Source organism: Sorex fumeus, unplaced genomic scaffold, assembly GCF_029834395.1.
Source record: "Sorex fumeus unplaced genomic scaffold, SorFum_2.1 ptg000037l, whole genome shotgun sequence".
NCBI classification, from domain to species: Eukaryota; Metazoa; Chordata; class Mammalia; order Eulipotyphla; family Soricidae; genus Sorex; species Sorex fumeus.
The window spans coordinates 28,000,357-28,018,443 of record NW_026606094.1 but is presented as its reverse complement, the minus strand read 5'-3'; the positions used below and the strand labels follow the sequence as shown (position 1 = coordinate 28,018,443).

Genomic DNA, 18,087 nt, shown 5'->3' with positions numbered 1-18,087 from the left:
TTCTATTTAATTTTACTATTGTTGCTGTTGTTTTGAAACTATACCCAGTGGTGCTCAAGGATGACTCCTGGAGGTGTGAAAGGGTCTGTATGACGTGCTAGGGATCAAACCTGTATCAGCTAGTGCAACTCAAGAGCCTTGCTTATTGTACTATCTCTCAGCCCTTAGTTAATGTGTTATGAAGTAATAAATTACTATCATAGTGAAAAGTAGACACTCTTACACACTCAACATTTAATTATTACACAGGTTTCCTTGGAACACAACATATAAAGGTGATGATTAATGAGTATGCCAAAACCCTTTCTGAGAATCTGTTACATGTCATGAGTTATTCCGGATTTGCAGGGAGACAAAAGCACCATCCTTGCTCTCCAAGAACTTACTTACCATATAGTGGGGACAGTGACAGACACAATATAATAAGTGCTGTTGTAGCAAATTCAGAGTGTGCTGAGAAGTGATAGGGAACATGGGAGAATATTACTTTCTAGTGTCAAAGGTAGGAGAGGGATGTCTGGAGGGACTTTTGAGAGAAGAATAATTTCTTTAGTGAGATTTGAAGGACAAGCATGAGGAAGGTACAGAGAGAAAATTGAGAGAAGAGGAGATTTTTTGTTTGCTTTCTGAAATAAAAGTAAAATGTCATAGGGGAGAGGGAGAATGATTTTTATGGGGGAATCACAACAAATTCAGCAAGAATGATGGGAGTAGAATGGGTAAGAGCAGGATGATTGGAAGGACAAGAGCATGGAACTGAATGCTAAGAAATTTGGACTTTATCAAGTAAGCACAATAACTCGAACATTTAAAGGAAAAGAATGCATGCTCAAACTTTCATGAATACTATTCTGCAAATGAATGAATTGAATATGAACATCAAGAAAAGCAAGGGTCAAAGAAATCTGTGTTGAAATGAACACTTCTAAAACGATTTTCTTTATTCCCTATTTTATTATTTATTTTATTACATCCTTATGTCATAAAATGAATCTGTATGCAAATTTTAATTGCAAATGATAGTATTTTCTAAATTGGCTACAAAAAACCCTTAAAGAATTATTTTACTGACACTGATAATTTTGAAATTGTATTTCAGTTTATGCAATATGCTTGTGAATTCCATGTTAATAACATGAGATTGTCAAAAGAACAAATGAATTTACCTGGATAAATGTGTTTTGGAAACATGTGCTTTTGTATCAAGGTTAAATAAAGTTTCAGACATGGAAAATATCATGCTAAGCAAAATGAGTCAGAAAGAGAGGGACAGACATAGAAAGATAGCATTCATCTGGATAACATAAAGTAACAAAATAAGAGACTTAACACCCAAGTGCAGCTGTGATAAATACCAGGTTGTTCACTCCAAGACTTAGAAGCCAGCCGCACACTGTAGGGGCAAAGGCAGCTCAGATAGAGAAGGAATACCAAACAAAGGGTGCTGGAAAGATCCGCCCAGGATGGGAGATGCATGCTGAAAGTAGTCTATAGACAGAACATGATTGCCACTCAATGTCTCTTCTGCAGACCACAGCAGTCAAAAGGAGAGATAGGACAAAAGGGAGTGCCCTGCCACAGAGGCAGGGAGGGATGGAAGATGGGAGGGGTGGGAGTGATACTGGGATTGGTGGGGGTGGAGAATGGGCACTGGTGGAGGGATGGACACTCGATCATTGTATATAACTGAAACCCAAGCACAACAACTTGTAAGTCTACAACTGTACCTCATGGTGTTTCACTAATAAAAAGTTTAAAAAAAAACAAAGTTTCAGAAATATTTTTGAAGTTAGATGTGGATAGCAAAGGAAAATAAACTTTTGATGCTTGATTCAGTTGTTAGAGAACTTTAGTCTGTCAATATTCTTGCTGTTCTGATTTTTTTAAATAATCTGGACAGGCTAAACACTATAATAAGGTCATTCGTGTGTTCCCAGATTTAGTTCTTTATCTACATAGGTCTAGTCTTGCTAATTTAAAAAAAAATTAAAAAACAAGAACTTTTAGTAGGTAAGAGATACTTGGATATGTGAATCTACTCTTCAATTATAAAATCTTAGTAGGACTAAAACTTAAGATGTATACTTGAGGGTAAGATACGGTAGAACACGGTCCTCCTGTTGTTCATCGATTTGCTCGAGCGGGCCCAGTAACGTCTCCATCATGAGACTTGCTGTTACTGTGTTTGGCATATCGAATACTCTCGGTAGCTTGCCGGGCTCTCTGAGAGGGGTGGAGGAATCGAACTCGGGTCGGCCATGTTGGCTGCTTGTAAGGCAAATGCCCTATCGCTGTGCTATTGCTCCACTACTTGAGGGTAAAATACACACAATTACATAGTACACAATTATAAAATACAAAATTACACAGTGTGTTGGGGCTGGAGTGATACAACAGTGGGTAGGGCGTTTGTCTTGTATGCGGCCAATCTGGGTTTGATCCCCGGCATACCATATAGTCCTCCAAGTACCACCAGGAGTAACTGCTGAGTGAAGAGCCAGGAGTAACCCTTGAGCATCGCTGGGTATGATGAAAAGAATTACATAGAGTATATAGTACATGCTTATATAGTACTGTAGCACTGTAGCACTGTCCTCCCGTTGTTCATCAATTTGCTTTAGTGGGCCCAGTAATGTCTCCATTGTGAGACTTCTTGTTACTGTGTTTGGCATATCGAATACATCATGGGTAGCTTTCCAGGCTTTGCCGTGCGGGTGAGATACTCTTGGTAGCTTGCCGGGCTCTCTGAGAGGGGCAGAGGAATCAAACCTGGCTTGGTCAGCTGGCCGTGCATAAGGCAAACGCCCTAATGCTATGCTAGATCATTAATAATTTTACAATAACATTATATTGAAATGTCTAGTAATTTATATATTGTGTTTAACAAAATACATCAATAAAATCCCAATTTTTGTGTTTTTAAATGTGATTAGTAGGCTTTAAAATTATGCATGTGGTTTGCATCAAACTCCTATTGAACAATGCTGGGCAGGAGCTAAGAGGGTGATCTGTACCAGATAAAAGGAAATCATTATTCAGAAGATGGTAGAATCAGAGATGTCCCAGTCACTCAGGGACAACGTAGGGTATGAAAAATTAAGTGGCATGAATATAAAAATATGCATCTAGAGCACTGGTGAAAGAAGAGAAGAGGAAGTCTTGCATTTGCTGTATCATGGACAGAACCAGAGGATGTCAGGGCTGGAGAGATAGTACAGACGGTAGGGTTGCCTTGCATGTGGCCAACAACAGGATGGTCGTGATCGTGATCGTGATTTTGAAAATAGTTTACTTATCTTCATACACTAGCAGAGGATAAAGATTGAAAATATCTGAAAGGAATGAATATGAGAACTCTGTACAGGTACAAATTTGTTAAATACAATTATGCCAGGGACTGGTGAAAACAAATATTATTATGTGCAACTTAATAGTTGCAAGGAGACTATCCATATTACAATAAGCAATTCACAACTAAAGACTGAGTAGGCCCAACATGAAAATGAGTGAACTCTATACCAAATTTTACCTAAAATTAATGCATTTAAACAAAGTCACTGTTTAAAAATAAGGCAGAGAGACCAGAGAGAAAGTACAGCAGATAGAGCACTTGCCTTACACATGTCCTGTCCAACTCAGGTTCAATCCCCAGCATATTATATGTTCCCTGAAGCTCACCAGAAGTGATCCCTGAGCTCAGAGCCAGTTTTCCTTGGGCATCACTGAGGTGCCCCCAATACACACACACAAAAAACAAAAATAATACAGAAAAAGTAGATACTGACACTTTGTTAAGTAAATGAGAAAAAGCTCTTAGATATTAACTTAGATATTAACAAATTAGCTCTTAGATATTAACAACACTGCATGTTGATACTGTTTCTAGAGTCACAGGAGTCTCAGGTGCAATCCAAAGAGATATCTTTATTTCTGATGGCAGAGGTGAATTTTTTTTAATAGCTCACTATTTTTCACCTAGTGTGAGTTAATCTGACCTTCACTGTGATCTAGAAAAAACACTTCCAAAAACACATCCAATACTTAATGTTGATAGCTGAATATTTGATACTCACTCTGTGAACATTACCTTTCAATAACTATATTTTCTCTATTATCTTGAATTGTTTATAGTATCTAACATCATAATTACTAATTTATCCTTTCTCCACACATCCCTGCCTCATTAACTATTGGTGGGAACATCATCTGGCTTGATAATTATTATAGAAAGCAGGATGAAGATTTCTCCAAACAGTAAGACTAGAGGGAATGTAGATATAGTACAGTGGGCTGGGCACTGCTGTCTTGCAGGCAGCCAACCCAGGTTCAATTCCCAGCACTTCATATGGTCCCTTGAGCACCACCAGCAGTGATCCCTAAGTACAGAGCCAGCAGTAAGACCTGAGCATGGTGGGTGAGGGACCCAAACTAAACAAAACAGGATTTGAACTTCCATAAGACCAAGTGATTATACTTATAGGCATATATCGCTAAAATATAAAAACATTAATTTGAGGGGATACATACATACCTATGCTCATTGCTGTGGTAAGTACAATAACCTAACCAAGCTATGGAACTGCCACTGCCACTGCCACTGCCACTGCCCTCCCGTTGTTCATAGATTTACTCAAGTGGGCCCAGTAACGTCTCCATCGTGAGACTTTGTTGTTACTGTGTTTGGCATATCGAATACATCACGGGTAGCTTGCCAGGCTTTGTCGTGCGGGCGAGATACTCTCGGTAGCTTGCTGGACTCTCCAAGAGGGATGGAGGAATCGAACTCGGGTTGACCATGTTGGCTTCATGCAAGGCAAATGCCCTACCCACTGTGCTATCGCTCCAGCCCAAGCTATGAAAACAACCAAATATTCAAGTCTAGAAAAATGGATCATAAAGTTTTGTTTTATATATACACATATATATTTGTGTATATATACATGAGTGTATATATGTATACATATATATACACACACAATAAAATACTATAAGGCTTAAGGAAAGATTAAGTCATACAATTTGCCACTATGCAGATAGAACTGGAGGGCATAATTTGAGTAAAGTCAGTCAGGAAATGGACAAACAGAGAACACGTTCTCTCATATGTGGTATATAAAGGGAGCAACTAATTGCCAAAGGCTGCAGATCTGAGAGTCTACAGAACTGACCAGAGGGAGAGTGAATGTATGGGAGGGGTCTTGTGGGATGCTGGTGGAAGAAAGAGGGCACTTTGACGATGGGTGTGTTGCGGGAACAATGTATATGTGAAACTATCATAAACAGTATTATATACTTCAGTACCCAACAAAAATGGAGGAAATAGAGACATAAGAAATTTTTCCTACAAAATTATAGTCCTTATGATTCTGGCAAGAGAATATCAGCTAAAGTTTGCAGACAGAGCTGGATGATCAGAAAGTTTCTATAAACTAGAACAAGAAGCAAACACCTCCAATTTCATATTAGCTCTCATGATTTCACTTGGATCTTGGAGCTCACAGTGGTGCTTTCTTAATCACATTTTAATAGCAGTGGTTTTTATTTTTAGCAATTATCATAAACATGGGTCATTATGTGACTGTCAGTATTAAATAGAAGAAGAAATTTTTCTTATTGTCATGTCAACATTTTGTGTCCGAGAGATAAATTGCATGCCGAAAGAGAAGCTTCATTGCTAAAAAGCAATACATGTTTTCATGTTTTTCTCAAAGTTGAACCCACCAGCAATTCATAAGATCAAAGCAACCCAGAATAATCACATTAAAAAGACAAAGGTTGTGTTTACCTTCTCCAAAAAGATTACACCCTTTTTTCTTCTCTCGCATATTCTTTTTAAATTAAATTTTTAAAATTGGACATCACAAAATATGTCTTTGACAAAATGTTAATTTCATGGGAAGAACTCTAAAACACTATGAAGACCACTTTTAAAAGAGATACTAACATAGAAACATCTTCCTCCAAGGTGTTTCCCAGGGGATAAAGAAGATAAAAAAGATAGAGCTTAAATCTTCTTGCCTTTCCCATAACCTTCCTAATGTACCGCCCCTTCTCAAGGTCCTCTCTGTTAGCTATATTATTTAAAGACAGCATGTAAGAGCAGTTGGTGTGTTACTCAGTTTTTCTAAGTGTCTCCCATTCGTACAAAATACATGCACATTATTATTAAATTTATGTTAATTTTTTTCTCTTATCAATTTATGTGAAGGTTGCTCAATTATTTGTCCAGTCTCTGAACAACTCAGAATGATTACTTTGGTGAATCAATAAAGGCAAACTATATATATATATACACATATACATATATAAAAATGCACAGAGATTTCTTACATAATAAAGGTATTATATTATGGGATCTATATACCCTGAATCATTTCAGAATTCAAAGGCCTTAGGTAGTTTTGCCTCAGGTATCCCTTCACCTCATTTGAAATTCAAATATATGAAACTTCCAAAGCTAAATATGACAAATTAGACACAGTCTGTGAAGTTTCCATTTAATGAGCTGTGAACCTAGACTTTCATCTCCCCAGGAATAATTTCTTTATTACTTTTTGTATTTTATTACAATAAAGCACCATTTGACCTTCAAGTATGCTAATTAAGCTTCCAAAATGTTATAAATTTAGAGTGAAAATAGTGCTCCCCATGTTCAGGAATATACTTATGATCAGTATAAATGATTAGTTAATATTTCAAGACAGCTAAATTATACACAGAACTGGCAATATTAGGAAGTGTTTTTCCTTTTCCTTCCTCCCCTATTTCCCACCTCAATTTAATTTGTTTCTTCTAACAACTTATCATCTCTCACATTCTAAAATAAATGTAATAGAAACAAAATTAAAATATGTCATTATAACCTACAAATGGGGGAAAAGAGAACTCTTACAGGTAAGAATTGTTCTATCATGAGTTGTCAATAATGAGATTTTAAACATTAAATCTTGTGACTCATTACCTTGCCATTCTCATGCTACCACATTTTCTGGGGAGATATTTTTTTCTCTCTCAAAACTAATATGTGACTAAATGTTTAAGTGAAAAATCATAATATAATCATTATAACTCTTGAAAAAAGGGGGCCTTCCAAACCTGCAGTGCTCAGGGCTTACTTCTGGATTGGTGTTCAGGCATCACTCCTGTTAGGGTTCTGGAGACCATATATGGTATCAGAAACTGAACCCAGATTGGCCACATGCAAGGCAAGCACCCTATCCACTGTACTATCACTTTGGACCCCCCGAACAACATCTATTTTTAATTAAAGTACCATTGTATTTTAACATTCTGTAAGTTTTACATACTTATAACAATATCTATTATTTCATTTTTATTTCCTACCATTATATATAATATGTTATACATACATATATATCAATCCTTTTTAGGGGTCAACACTTGCATTTTTTAATTTTTAAAGCATTATCATAGCTTTTTAAAAGTATTAGACTTTTGAGAATGTAAAGATATGATATTCATAAGATAACATAAATATATATAGTTTTAAAAAATGAGGTCAGAGAGAACAGTGGATGAGTCACTTGCATTACACACAGCCAATCTGAATTTGATCCCCAGTATCCCTAATGGTTCTCTGAATACCACCAGGGTTAATTCCTGAGTGCAGAGCCAGGAGTAATCCCCAAGCATTGCTGGGTGTGGCCCCCAAACAAAAACAAAACATACAAAAAACATTTAGAAGTTGGAAAGAAAAACCAACAGGAACATCAATATCATAAGTAATAGAAATAATAAAAATTATAGGAGGGAGAAGTAGGAAAGGAGAACAAAACCAAGAGCCTTGTAATAGCAGGAATTTGGTAGAGATGTACAAATATCTCTTTTCTACTTCTTTTGTTTGGGGACAACCGAAGCAGTGCTTGGTAGTCCCAGGAGGTACTCCTGGAAATTCTTGAACAACTGGAACAACAGTTGAATATTAGGGCCCGCGAGTGCTGGGGGCCATCAGAACCATCCCAGCAGTGACTGGAGCTCACCAGGGCCACACAGGTGGTAATAAATGGGACCTCAGGGGCCAAACCCAACAATGATCAGAGGGCCATGTGATGCCAAGGATCAAACAATGGGTCAGGCACATGTATGCCCCAACCCTGTACTATCCCCCTTGCTTCTCTTCTCGTTTCTTTGTTTCTGTTTTGTTTAATCTTTGGGCCACATATGGCAATACTCAGGCATTACTTCTGGCTCAGGAATTATTCAATAGTGCTCAGCGGACCATAGGGGATGCTGAAGATCGAACTTGAATTGGCGCCATGCAATGCAAGTGCCCCACCTACTTACTATCTCTCTAGTCCTATTATTCTTTATTTTAACCAGCTAATAGTCCCCAGGTAGAGGTTATTTACTAGTCTCTGATGAAGGTTTTTATATGCTATAGACAACTGAGCTAGAGAATATATGTGTCATCATCTTTATTTTACCTCACTTTTCACTTTCCTTTATATCCACAAGGATAAGGTGCATCATTTTCCTTGTTCTAAAATAATTTGGGTAGCTTACCAAAAAGAAGGAAAAACAATTGAACTAGAGAAAAAAGAAAAAAATCAAAGATGACAGTAAATGAGGGCAGAAAATAAAACATCTGGTTGAGAGAACTATAGAAGATGCATCCTCTGAGGTTTTAAGTTTGTCTCTCACTCTATTGTGGTATAGGAACTGAAGAGTGCATGACATGAAAGAAATATATATTGCTTAGAAGAAAGGCAAGTATTTCATACAAGGGATTTGAGAAAAGTTTCTTCTGTGATTACTTAAAAAGGAAACTGATAAATTTAACAAACAACTTCTGTAAAACACATGCTACTGTGAATTTCGTGGGACTACTCATAACAAAGTCCACCAATGTAGAAGGAGACCACAAGGGGTAGTGTTATGAAAATATTTGTGGGGTACATGCTAACCATTAACTAGAAAATAATAGCAGGTAATTTAAAAAATTTCTACATGCTCTGTATGGTTCATTCATGACGTTAACTAACATTTAAATGCCAGGCACTGTGTGAAAGTTCTAGGGATATAAAAATGATTCAGGCTCTTAAGGATTAAAGGGGTATAAAGTGTAGCAGGAATTTTACTTATAGAAGTTAATACATCATAATGAAATACTAAATTCATTTACTAAGTCTAAGGTAGAATGATCATAACAAAATGACTATAAAAAAGGAGATACTATGCAGCTGTGAGGAGAGATGACATCTTAAACTTTGCTTATAAATGGGTAGAAATGAGGAGTATCATGCTAAGTGAAATGAGTCAGAAAGAGAGGGACAGACATAGAAGAACTGCACTCATTTGTGGAGTATAAAACAAAAAAACATGAGGCTGACACATAAGGATAGTAGATACATGGGACAGGTAGTTTGCTCTATAGCTGGAAGCCTGCCTCATGAGCAAAGGGGAGAAGGCAGCTGGAACAGAGAAGGGATTACTAAAAAAATGATGGCTGGAGGAATCAGTCAGGATGGGAGATTTGTGCAGAAAGTAGATAAAGGACCAAACATGATGAATTCTTGGTGTCTGTATTGCAAACCATAATGCCCAAAAGTAGAGAGAGATTATAGGGAATAATGTCTGCCAAGGAGGCAGGGGGAGGGTGTGAAGGGGGCGGGGGTACCAGGGATACTGGTGGTAGGGAATGTGTACTGGTGAAGGGATGGGTGTTTGATCATTGTGTGATTGTAACACAAACATGAAAACTTGTAACTATCTCACAGTGGTTCAATAAAATTTTTAAAAAAAGAATGAGTGAGGCTTCATCAGCAATTCCTTCATGGAGGAGGAATTAATGAAGAAGTTATTCTGGAGGAAGGAATTGGCATAGAGAAACTACAGAGATAGGCGGCAAGACTGAATGCTTGATGAACTGATTTTTTTTACAACTAGAGAAGAGATTGGCATTCAGGGTAAGTTAGAGTATGCACACAAATCTAAATGCAACGATGGGGCTAGAGAGAGGAAGGGCAAGATCATGGAGGGCCAGGTTAAATGGGGGAAAATTAATGTAGTTATAGGATTTGAAAAATCACAAAATGAAGTTTGTTTTCACATTTGAAAAGAATATTTGGACAGATGTATAGAGAGTTCAAAGAAATATGGAAAGAAAATATTAGTTTGAAGAAATTAAGAAGGTATGATATGATGTATTGGTCTTAGACACTGGGTATCGACATTAAGGAAAGAAACAAGATTTCTTTTTTTTTTTTTTTGTAGGAGTACTGCTATTTATTCAGCCACTGACTAGCTGATTGAATTGGGCATGAACTCCACCTTACTTTTTTTTCCATTTTTTATAATTTTATTTATTGAATCACCGTGAGAGCAGTTACAAAGCTTTTGGGTCTAAGTCTCGCTCATACAATGAAACACCTGTACCTTCACCAGTGCCCATTCTCTACCACCAAAAACCCTAGTATACTCCCATCCCACACCCTCCCCCCACCTGTGGGACAGATGATTTCCACATTACTCTCTCTCTACTTTGATCACATTCAATATTTCAACATCAGACCCACCATTATTATTTGAGATTTTACCCCAACACTCAGATATGCTGAAAAGGCAACAATAGACAATTTGTGTTCTATTGCTGGTTATGAATAGCATATGATGTCGCGTGGCTGCAGTTGGGCCATGTGATTTTGAAATTCCGAAATTTTAACACTTAAATCTGGAGGAATTACTGCCAAAAGCCACTGGGTTTCGAGATTTGCTCCCAAGTCTCTGGGATCATGGCTGTTGAGCTGCTTGATCAGGAGCCAGAGAGGCCGTTCATGGGCGATGACTTGTGGTCTCGTTGGAGTGGGGAGGACAGGCCCGGCTCCACCCCATGTGAAGCCCAACATGTTTTGTCACTGTGGGCCCAAGCTTGACTGTCCAATGGCCTCTGGAGGATGGCGGCCACCGAGCCTCCAGGGGGAAACAGGCGGAGGGACAGCACCCTTTCCCTCCTGGGGTGGCCCGGCGACAGTAACCTACTGCAGGGTCCGGACACATTTCTGCCAAAAGCTGCTGGGTTTCGAGATTTGTTTCTGAGTCTCTGGGATCATGGCCATTAAGCAGCTTGATCAGGAGCCAGAGAGGCCATTCGTGGGCGATGACTTGGGGTCTCGTTGGGGTGGGGAGGACAAGCCCAGCTCCACCCCCATCTCGTGAGGCCCTGTGTGTCTTGTCATTGGGGGCCCAAACCTGACTATCCAGTGGCCTTTGAAGGATGGCGGCCACTGGGTTGCCAGGGGGAACAGGCCAAGGCACGAAACCTATTCCCACCTGGGTTGGCCCAGCACCGGTAACTTACTGCAGGGACCGGATGCATTTTTACCTAAAACCGCTAGTTTCCAAGATTCGTTTCTGAGTCTCTGGGATCATGGCCATTAAGGAGTTCAATCAGGAACCAGAGAGGCCTTGCCTCCAATTATATAGCTGAGCCGGAGGTGGTTTGTGGGTATGTTTCTCACATACTTAACTTTTGGCTGTTTACTTTCTTGGTAAACTTTGCCCCAAGTTTTTGGGGTCTGGCCAAAGGCACAGCAGCAATTTTGGGGTATCTGGAAGTCTGAAGGCACCATGAGGCTGCTGATGCACTCACCTCACAGGTACAGATTGAGCTGCTGGCGGCACCATACCCCTGATGATTTCTTAATAAACACAATTTATTGAGTGCGTTAATTAAGTGACTAAACAGAACTGCAATAAAAGGGGCTCCAAATTTTGGGCGAAAGACAAATTCATTTTGTAATATTTAGAATTCTAATTGCCCTTACAGGTGATCCCTTGGTTCACACCATATTTGAACCCCATCAAATATGGTGCAGAAAATGAGAAAATGGCCTGGAGCATGGCGGTGGCTGGGTAGTGGAGGTAGTGGAGGTTGGCCAATGAGGTATTTATCTGGCACCAGCAGGATGGGTCTTCTGGGTGTGGTCTCTGGGTCGCCGGGGATTGGTGGAAGCAGGTAGAGGATCTCTGTTTCTGGGTCCCATTGAGTGTGGAGTCCAAGGTCACAAAGTTCTGCTTTACCTGGTTCTGTGGGGCTTCACTCATGCGTGAAGCTCGGCTTGAGCATCCGGAAAGTGGCCTGGAGTGTAGTGGTGGCTGGGTAGTGGAGATAGTGTAGGTTCGCCTATGAGGTATTTATCTGGCACTGGCAGGGTGGGCCTTCTGGGTGTGGTCTCTGGGTCGCCAGGGATTGGTGGAGGCAATTATTATTGTTATTATTATTATTGCTTTTTTGGGTCACATCCAGTGATGCTCAGGGGTTATTCTTGGCTCTGCACTCAGGAATTAATCCTAGCAGTGCTCAGGGGCCTATATGGGATGCCAGGGATCGAACCCAGGTCCACCGTGTGGAAGGCGAATGCCCCACCCACTGCACTATTACTCTGACCCCCAAAATTACTGCATTTAATTCTAAAAACTATACTTTGTTCCTCTGGACATCAAATTTTGTGTCAGGCTTTTAGGAAAGCTATGGAATGACTAAAAAGTAATCATGGTGATATTACTCTCTATTTTACACTATGGATACTGAGACTCAGAAAGATTACATACCTAGAAAGTTTCAGAGAAAAATTTTGAAAACAGCTGCAAACCTCATGCTTTCAGTCATTTTGCACAACTGACTGAGTAGGCATCAAACAAAGGGAGTACATTCAGTAGATAAAAATCACAGTTGGAAGTGAGATCACTAGAAACTATGTGAAACTTTGAAAAGAAGCTCCAGGACAAAATCAATGCCAACTCCAGAATAAAATAAACACGCACATATTAAGAACCAGTTAAGGTTACAGAGGAGCCCTAAAGTCAGGTAGAATGAGGACCAGAGTCCTTTGTTGGGTTAGAACCTAACAGATGATTGATGACCTTTAAAACACCATTTCTATAGAGCACTGGCAGCAGTCAGGAACAAACCTGGCTCCTTCAAGGTAAAGTTGGGAGTGTGAGGGAAAATTGTCACAGGAAAGGCAAAGATGGTCAAGCCTTGAGGACAAAGGGATGGTAAAGACTTGGGAAGTAGAGACAAACTGCTGGAACAATTCAGGAGAGCTGAGAAGAATGTCATTGCATTGAGGAATTTATTTTTTTCTTCTGTGCAAGTGTTTCGGTATTTCTATTCTAGGGCAATTATAGGCTACTTATGAATACAATATGAAACTGCCTTAGTTTGCCATACAATCGCCTGAGCCTAGTACACATGCCCATTGATGACACAACACATCTGTGAGTTAACATTAATGAATTCCAATTCTTAAAAACACAGGAAAATCTGTATTAATTACAACTGAATTTTTTCAAGTTGGACTAATACATTAAATACTTCCCAAGTCAAAATAAAATTAAAATTTATGTATGCTTATATAACAACTTTATTTTCCACCTCTGAGTAATTCCGTGGATCCACATCTAGGTTTTGTCCTTCAAAATATAGGGGACTCCCACAGACTCTATAGCAGTTTGGATGAAAAGCGCAATTGTATTGGCATCCATAAGAACTCAATGTCGAATTTAGGCATAAATCTCAGTGTTTTGACTTTGAACTAGATAAAGCTGTCAAGTGAGAAGGCATTCAGTTCCAAGAACTGAAAAGAAAGCTGTTTAAATCTATATTCAATCACCTATGAATAAATAGCACCAGTCAAAAATGCCACTCTTCAGGAAATTAAAAATGTGTTCAGGTCCACCTACAGCCAGTAGCAAAAACATGTGCTCTGGCCTCTTGAGCTATGCCACTCCCCTTAATCTGCTGTGCAATCAGAACCACTGAAGGCATTTTTGCTTCCCAAAGTCCAAGTTGGTTTCACTTCCTTCTCTACTGGGAAGTTTGTGAGACCTTAAAGCTCCACTGGGGTTCCTAGATGGTTTAACCTGAGCCTCTGAATTCATCTTCTTTCCTTTCTAAAATGACAAAGTGCAGGGGTGTCAGGAACAGCAGCTGGAACTACTAAACTGAAATCTAAACTACGAAATAGCCATAGGGGAAAACAGACATCTTTGACAAATAAAAGTATTAATATTGGGCAAATTCAAATAAATCACATCATTTATTATTTTTTACTTTAACACTGAAAGCAGATCAAATAACCCTATTTCCAACAATTCTGACCTGTGCAGTCTAATTTTGAAAAACACTGGTATCTCAGAATACTAGGGAAATGTTTTACCAATCTAAGCTACTGCCAATCAAATTTAGTCAAGGAAAGTTTTTGTAAATGTGATCAACTATTAATATATTATTTGAGTATAAAGGTATTTTGCCTCAGCATTAATGAGATATAACTGACAAATAAAAATGATATATTTTAGAGGCTGGAGCAGTAGCACAGCAGGTAGGGCATTTGCCTTGCACGCAGCCGACTCAGGTTCAATTCCCAGCATCCCATATGGTCCGCTGAGCACCGCCAGGGGTAATTCCTGAGTGCAGAGCCAGGAGTAACCCCTGTGCATCACTGGGTGTGACCCAAAAAGCAAAAAAAAAAGATATATTTTAGATATGTGACTTGGACAGGATATCTTGATATGTATATATGTATATACAGTGAACTAATCACCACTATTGTTACAGACATACTTTCACCTCATATCAAAAGACAAGTGCTACAAAAAAGGAAGGTTAAATATTTCATTTACTTTTCTGTACTTGGTTGCTGAATTTTTACCATCCTTGATATTACAGTTTAAATAAACTTGCACCAGTCCTTATTACAGATTATTAAAGAATTCCCGAGAGTTTGGGGTCTGAAGTAAATATACCTCCTACCACCTTGATCCCAAGGCCTGCAGGGAATACAACCAGACTTTCTGCCACTTACTGCTCTGTGGGTGATGAACAGCAGAAAAACTGCTGAGCCCGGCAGAAAGCAGTCAAGGTTTTCTGCTCTGACCCCGTCCTCCTGACATAAAACATTTGCCTTTGGTTATATCCACTTCCATCAACCCCACAACAGAGAACTCCAGCATGTTTTATAAATGGCAGGCTCCCTTTAGGGGCACTGCAAGCCGTGACTGCTGTCGGCCGCTAAGCCAGCCATCTGGCCTTGCTAAATAATCAATGTGTGTGTTTGAAGGGGATATGCCAAGAAGTTCACAGGCCAACGACTATACAACATGCCATTATTCTCCCCATCCTGATGCTACCATGATGTGTGTATAACTGCCGGGCCCAGCTGCAGCCAAGCACACATATCTTTTCAATTGCCACTCTTTCTCACCAGGGCCAACCAAAAGAATGCTTTCTCTCCAAGGTGTTCTCAGAGTGCAGACAGTGGTGACGATCCTGTACAATGAGACAGTGGTTCCTGGAAATTCTGAATGTTTAATTTTTTACTGTATTTTTCCCTTTCCTTCCAATTTTTATTCCAATTTTTATTTAGGCACCATTGATCTAGAATACTGCTAATAGTAGGGTTTATGCATAAAAACACCACACTCACTATGAAATTGCCTATGTCCTTCCACCAATGTCCTCCTCCCTTCCTGCACTCTTCCCTACACCTTTGGCAAACTCAGTTATGGAGGCTGATTGTTAGTATCAGTCATAGACCTGGGCATCTACCCATAAAAATACACATATTAATGAATATCGCTGTATCACTGTCATCCTGTTGTTCATCGAGTTACTTGAGCAGGTGCCAGTAACGTCTCTATTCATCCCAGCCCTGAGATTTTAGCAGCCTTTCCTTACTCGTCTTTTCCAATGCTGCTGTATTGGAGGCTCTTTTAGGGTCAGGGCAATGAGACCTGTTATTGTTACCATTACTGTTTTTGGCATATTGAATATGCCATGGGTAGCTTGCCAGGCTCTGCCGTGCATTAATGAATATACATAAAGAATTTTCCTTGTGAGGCAGTAGGGATCTTACTCTATTAACTACTGTCTCCAAACAAAATACCAAAGGATTTTAAGCAGGAAATGACAAATCACATTCGAGGTCAGAATGTTCATAGTAACAACTCTTTATGGGGACGCTCAACCAAAAGGCAGCAATGGGGCGTGATGTGAGGTTGGTGAGTGAGAATGGGAAGGATGAGATAGATGGAAATTCCTCTCCTGTTTCCTCTCCTTTTTCCCCATTCGGGGGGAATGGTTCCTTGGCCTGCCTCTGCCTTCTCTAGTGCCATGCAAATTTATCTATTCATGATTCCTTGTTTTGTTTTTTGGATGGGGGGGCCACATCTGGAGGTGCTCAGGGCCTACTCCTTGCCCTGAGCTCAGAGGTAACTCCTAGAGGTGTTCAGAAGACCATATGTGGTGCCAGGGATCTGGGATGGCTGTGTGCAAGGCCAGCAATCTGCCCGTTTGTACTATATCTCTGGCCTCTCCCTATGATTCTTTGATCTGTGACTTACAATCCAGCCCAAACACAGGAAATTGTTTTTTTTTTTTCACTCATATCCACATTTGGCTCAATGAGCTAGGATAATCTTGCAGGCGCGAAAAATATATTTGCAGCCTGAAATCTGAAGCACTTCAATAAATGTAGGTAAAGGAAAGGGGGGTCAAGATTAAAGATACCTGAGCTATCACTAATATGTTTGTTTTATGATACTTTTTCAAATAATGCTTAGTCAGCAATACTAGATGACCTCAAACTCCACAAAGTAAAATTAGCTTTGGTTAATCAAATCAAAATCAACAAACCCACAAAGTATGTTGTAATTGAGAGGCAATATATGCTGTCCTCTCCAATAAATATATTAGGTATTCCTCTTCCAGTGCACAGGAAATTACTGCATGCTAAATTTATGTTGTTTTATTTGAGGAGATAATTAATGTCTTAATTAAAAGTAGATGGGGCCAAAATAAATATATGGTTTATAGCACCAATTATTTTCCTTATTATTTCTGACAGCAGGAAGTCATCACTCATTTAAGTAATCCTTCCACCCTTTCTTGGATAGATTGATATGATTTCAATTGATGAGGTGCTTCTAAAAAGCTCAATTTTTTCTTCTAGTCCTAGACTGTAGAGCATTTTTAATAGCATACATATCTCCCATCACATAAATAATGTTTATTACTATTTAAGATTTTTCCCCCTGAGAATATTTTCTAAATTCTCATTAGATTTTTCTTACCTTTTCTTTTCTTTTCATTTTAAATGAAAGCAATACCAGCAATTAATTTACAATATAAGAGATTTAATCCAAGGCATAAAATAAATTCAGTTTTATATAATGATAAATGTTAATAATTATTTGTTAATAATAGACTAGTAAAACTAGCCTATTTTTTCTGACACTGCATTTTTTTCAGAATATTGATATTCAATGCTATAAGGACTTTGATATGTTCAGTAATGCAAATGTTTTCATAGTCTGAAAAGATTTACTTTGTAGTAGATTTCTTGGCGTGTTACAAAAACTATCACATTTTTGCATTTTAATGAATTAGTCTTGAATTTTAAAATTTCCCCCCAAAATCACTTGAAAGAAAAAATAATAATATAACCCGAAAATGGCAAAAATAACCTGGGATTTTCAAAGGTTATTGACTTCAAAAATATTCACTGTCAAGAAACTTTAATCAAGAAATATATATATGTATATAGAGATATATAGTGAGGTTAACTTCTATTCAATCTATCAACTTTTTTTTGAATGACTATCAGATGTCAGGCTATATGTCAGTTCGTTACTAGGAAATCAAGAAACATTAAGGCTGAGTTCTTTCACTTGAGAAGCTGGTGGTGTCTATTAAAAGGTGGTATCTATTACTTTTCAGAAAAAAAGTCTATGTGAAGTGCTAAGTGCTACCAGACATAAAATGGAGTAGAAATTGAGGAGATAAAGAGAACAGCTCTGTGGGAGGACATGGATTTTGTTTTCCATCTTTTCATTGTGTGTGTGTGTGTGTGAGTGTGTGTGTCTGTATGGGTATGTGTGTGTGCTCGAGAGTGTGTTTTAGTTGGATATGCAACTGTAAGGGATGAGTGTGAGAGAGTATGTGTTAAAAAAAGCCTATGACTCGAAAAAAATATGAGAATGCTGTACAGTCAATGTATCCAAAATGGCACAAGTTGGAAATTATTACTGTACACAGTTGCAACAAACCCATAGATTACTGCACAT

General features: G+C 38.7%; 1 protein-coding gene and 1 non-coding gene across 2 annotated transcripts in view; one reads left to right on the top strand and one right to left on the bottom strand.

Moving 5' to 3' along the window:
* The window catches only part of RELN (reelin), a 511,483-nt gene that overhangs the window by 294,305 nt on the left and 199,091 nt on the right, over window positions 1-18,087 (bottom strand). The gene's annotated exons all lie outside the window — the stretch shown is intronic.
* On the top strand, window positions 1,855-1,986 carry LOC130027871 (small nucleolar RNA SNORA72). Its single transcript, XR_008793087.1, has one exon. It is a non-coding gene; the product is annotated as a small nucleolar RNA SNORA72 (small nucleolar RNA).